The sequence below is a fragment of the Ahaetulla prasina genome, chromosome 3 (assembly GCF_028640845.1).
Source record: "Ahaetulla prasina isolate Xishuangbanna chromosome 3, ASM2864084v1, whole genome shotgun sequence".
NCBI classification, from domain to species: Eukaryota; Metazoa; Chordata; class Lepidosauria; order Squamata; family Colubridae; genus Ahaetulla; species Ahaetulla prasina.
This window is the reverse complement of record NC_080541.1, coordinates 209923326-209928737: the sequence shown is the minus strand read 5'-3', so window position 1 is coordinate 209928737 and position 5412 is coordinate 209923326.

Genomic DNA, 5412 nt, shown 5'->3' with positions numbered 1-5412 from the left:
ATAAAAATCAAATAAATAAATAAACAAAATAGTGTTCATAACTGCAGCTAAACATAATATCTCCCAAGGATCCTAATCTTAATTTGTGCTGCTTGATTTCCTTTTATTTCTTCAGTCATGGCTTCCTAGTAGAATATGTATATTTTTCTCCTTTACTTACACAGATGTTCCTGCTTTGGACATTGTGCCATTACAACTGCTGCTACCTATAATATCATCTTGTCAAGGTTTGGACTGTTGCCAGGGCCACCAATATCACCTGCCTTTTTTTCCCCTTTGAGTGAGCACAGTTATTGATTTAACTACCTATACTGCCAAGATAGCAATGTTAATTTACAGAATAGAGATCTGGCTGCACAGTTTTGCTTGGAGTGCCACTTTGGCAGCCCAATCAGCTTACATTGGCTCACTGGCAAATACAAATCTTAGCTCACGAGGTTCTTCTAGCGACTTCTAAGGATACTTCAACATCTCTGGTTTTGCATCACTTTGGGAACAAGTCTAGATCTGATTCTCTCTCATTGTGGAGAAACTGATGTTGTGATCCGCCAGCAGCCTGCGGACCTGGCAGCGGAGTTGTACAATGAGGAGGCTAGGGAGGACGATGGGCCAGTCCTGGAGTCAGGGGAAGGTCTGGACGAGGGCTCTGTGTCGGAGGCAGAGATGGGGCCAAGGCCATCTGGTAGCGCAGCGCAGACTCCGGATCCTCCAGAGGCAGACAGCAGAGAGGCAGAGGAACAGGAGGAGCCTGTTCCTAGTGCACGCATAAGAAGAGCTGTCAGAAGGCAAGAGCAGCTGAAGCAAAAAGGACGACTCAGGAATAAGGCCAGGAGATGATTGGCTCCTCCCATAAGGCTTAAAAGAGCAGCAACAAGCTGTTGGGTTCTTTGTGGAAAAGCAATGTTGATTTCATTGCTTCTTGTCAGTGTCTCTTGAACCTTGTGGGTTTTTTGCCAAGAAAAGCCTTTGGCAGGTTGCCAAAGACAACAAAGGTTGGTGATAAGGGCACAGGACTGTTTATGAAGAATTTGTTTTGGACTAAGCTGGGAATAGATTAATTCTCAGCTGTTTTAATAAAATAAGTTTGTTCAGGCCTGAATTGTGTTTGGTAATCACAACTTGGGCCTCGGTCACCACAACTGAGTTCAATTATTTCTTCTTCTGATCCATTTGGTCTGAAACTATAGAAAATTCATTTTCCATTGAAAAGCTTCTGCAGATCTTGTGGAATGTCTATTTCCCTAATGGCAGGAGCTCTTCTTTGAACCTCCTTCCCAGTTCCTCAATTTAAAGCCAGCCACTATTCTGTCTTCCCCAATCTGAAATAGAGCATGCCATTTCTGGAACTTGCATTTTCCTAGGCATATTATCTAAATTTCCCTCTCTATCTCCCAAATACAGACACCATGTTGTTCATGGAATTATGGTCACAGATATTGAAAAAAAGGAGCCTGGCTGTAAGATAACTGACATAATAACATTTCCATTTCTCAGCTGTTAGGTAGTCCCAAAGGTGCTTTTTCAAGAGGCAACTGGATTTTCCAACTGCCTCTTGAAAAAGCACCTTTGGGACAACCATGACCTGGTGGATGACTGAGAATCTCCATAGACATTCAGCTTTTAGGTACTTTTAAATGCAACAATATCAATGAGAAGCTGGGAAGTGTCTTTGGAGAACTTCATCTCTTCAAAAGAAAATGTTTATTTTTTTTATGTTTTACAGTAGATCTTCCTTTGCTGCGCTTCCATTATACATGTTCTGACCTAGTTCCTAAACACGACAAGCACACGGTTTGTTAACTAAACACTCCCTTTATTAGGAGTGCCAGCAACCTCAGCAAAGACTCTTTTGCTCTCAGAAGGCTAACAAAGTCTCTAAGTGCCTGTGGAAGGCGAATCTCACTCCCCTTCCCCCTGAAATGGCTCCAAAACACCAGGAGCCTGTCTCACTCACCACCAGTGGCGGTCTGCCGCCGGTTCGGACTGGTTCAGGTGAACAGGTAGTTCCGACCAGCTGCTGGGCCCACCCACCCACCCTGGCACTATCACGTCCTATATAATAGCTGGTTTTTCCATGCCGTGCGCATGTGCGGAAGGCACGTGCACAAATTTTCAGTTCTTGGTGAACCGGTTGTTACAGTATGTGATGCCCACCTCTGTTCACCACTTTCATAATGAAAGTCCTGGAAGGTGCACCCGCCCTTTTTCCAGTAGGAGGGACACATGTACACATACACACACATACACTCCAAAGTGCCCGACTCTCAGTGTCACAGATTCTAAGAAAGAAATCTGATACAGTTCCAAACAGGATTCAGAAATTTGGACTATCAGTGGCTGACCGACATGAAGCTGAATAGTTGTCTGGCACACCTACAGTATTCGTCTCTGCCCCCTGCTTTTTATCCGAGAGCTAAGGTGGGGTTTGGCTAGCAGTGGCTCTTCCATCCCAGGACCGGCTCATAAAGTCCCACTGTTCTCCTCTCCTCTGCCTTCTACGCATCTGTGCATCAGGCACAGGACCCAGCTGTTCCTCCTCTTCCTCTTCATCTACCTCTGGACCTGAGGGCTGTTGATTCTCTGTCTGGGGGCTCTGCCTCTGTCTCTGTCTCGGACAGCTGCATTCCCTCTTTCCCCTTGGAGCTCTCAGATTGTCTTGATGCTGGCCCCGCCTCCTGTTCCGCCTCCTCATCTGATTTAGCTGCTGGAGGGGCTGGTGGCTGACAGGCCATAACACCACAGTAATGAGCCTGTAGACATTTTTTTTTTAAAATTTAAATCAGCAAATGAGACAAATATGCGTATTGGGGAAAAAAAAAAAGAACAGGGGACAGAAGTTAGCAATTTCATTTCCTTTTTTATGTGCGGAGTGGATTAGGACAATTTTTGTTGTCCTAATTCATTTTGCTGCATTATTAACATAACATAACATAATAACAGAGTTGGAAGGGACCTTGGAGGTCTTCTAGTCCAACTCCCTGCCGAGGCACGAAACGCTACACCATTTCAGACAAATGGCTATCCAACATTTTCTTAAAAATTTCAGTGTTGGTGCATTCACAACTTCTGCAGGCAAGTTGTTCCACTTATTGATTGTTCTAACTGTCAGGAACTTTCTCCTTAGTTCTAAGTTGCTTAACAAATGAGAGGTTAGGATTATGGTCCGATGACAGACTGTGCAATCTGCTGTTGGTAAACCGGAACAAAAGAAAATTCACACAGATGAAATCATGTAGCATTCTTTCTATGTTCTCTGCAGTTTTAGGTCAGCAGAAATAATAATAAAAAAAAAGAGTTGTGTGTCAATTGCAAACTTATTGGTGAAAAGATTGGTGATAGCAGGAGAAATGCTTGCGATGTAGAAGTTCTATAAAGCAGTTCCTTCATTGTTCAGGAACTTTTGTTGCAGTGTCATTGCTTTAAAGACCATCTTCAACTTTTCTGTATTTGGCAGGAATTATTCATCAATCTAGGCTCCACAAATATTTGCAGCTGCCTCGAGCTTAAATTACCGAAAGGCTGGGACAATATTTGGAAGACAGATTTTCAGCACTCCTTTCTAAACCCAAATCCTAATGGTAACAGAACGTTAGCAACAAACAACGAGACATGCATGGTGCAGAATTAAATGGCTCCCCATTTTTAAAAATCATTTCTATGCTTTACGGATCTATATCTAGGGAGGAGATGGCCTGGATGTGTCATTGGCATAGGGCGAATGGCAATCGAATGGGGATGGACTCAATTAGCATACTTACGTCGTATCTGATGACCTAAATGACCCTTCAAATTCCATTGGGCTCAGATTTTGCCTCCCCCCTGAGAGTTATGTGTGGATGATGAGCAAATGTACGTAAGGATGCCTGCAAGGGAAAAATAATAATAATTCGATGACAAAGTACATGCCTTGCCTGTAAAAACCTACTGGAGTTTAATACTGGAGAAGCCTATGCCCAAACTACTGTAAAACAGAGTCGGGAACTTGTCGATCTCTACAATTTGCTGAACTACTTACTACTGTCCTCAACTTACGGTCACAACTGAGCCCAACATTTATGTTGTTAAGTCAGAAATTTGTTACGTGAGCTTTGCCCCATTTTACGCCTTTTCTCGCCAGGTTCGTTAAGTGAATCACTGAAGTTCTCAAATTGCTAACACGGTTGTTAAGTGAATCTGGTTTCCCCATTGACTTTGCTTGTCAGAAGATTGCAAAAGAGAATCACATGACTCCGGGACGTTGGAACTGTCGTAAGTATGAACCAATTGCCAGGCATCTGAATTTAAATCACGTGACCCTGGGGATGCTGCAAAAAATGCATAAGTGCGAAAAAACGGTCATAAGTCACTTTTTTCAGTGTCGTCATAACTTTGAACAGTCACTAACTGTTCGGGGTTGTAAGTTGGGGACTACCTGTATTACTTTTAGCAGCCAGCCAGTGAAATGGTGAGCAAATCTGGGAGTTATAGTGGAGCAACAGATGGAAGAATTCAGATTGCCCTCTCTTGATAGAGGCAATAATTATATGGACCAGTGAGCTGCACATTGCATTACAGCTTTAGGTATTGCTATGGATGTGCTATTCTACCTTCCATCATGTCATTGCTTCCCAAATTTTCCCTTCATTATCTAAAATCACGTATCAGAAAGTCTTATTGAACTGCAAGAACTGGTCATAAGTGCCTTCCTGCAGCTCTGTCATTTGAACAGTTGCTGAAAGAATGATCATAACTCAATGACATATTATAAAAAAGTACAATCATAGAATGATTTTTATGTCATTTCAACAAATTACCATTGTTAATTTCAATGTTAATTTCATGCAGTGTGCAGTGGCAGCCAAAAAAGCCAAATCAATCCTAAATTACATTAACAGAGGGATACAATCAAGATTTAGTGAGGTACTAATACCACTCTATAAAGCCTTAGTAAGATCACACCTAGAGTACTGCATCCAGTTTTGGTCACCACACCATAAAAAAGATGTTGAAACTCTGGAAAAAATGCAGAGGAGAGCAACCAGGATGATTAGGGGACTGGAGACTAAAACATGAAGAACGATTACAGGAACTGGGCATGGCTAGTCTAGTGAAGAGAAGGACCAGGAGAGACATGATAGCAGTGTTCCAATATTTGAGAGGCTGCCACAGAGAGGAGGGGGTCAACCTGTTTTCCAAAGTACCTGAAAGCCAGACAAGGAATAATGGATGGAAATTGACCAAGGAGAGATTCAACCTAGAAATAAGGAGGAACTTTCTGATAGTGAGAACAATCATCCAATGGAAAAGAGAGTTGCCTTCAGAAGTTGTGGGAGCTTCATCACATGAGACTTTCAAGAAGAGACGGGACTGTCATCTGTCAGAAATGGTGTGGGGTCTCCTGCTTGAATGGGGTGGTGGGGGTTGGACTAGATG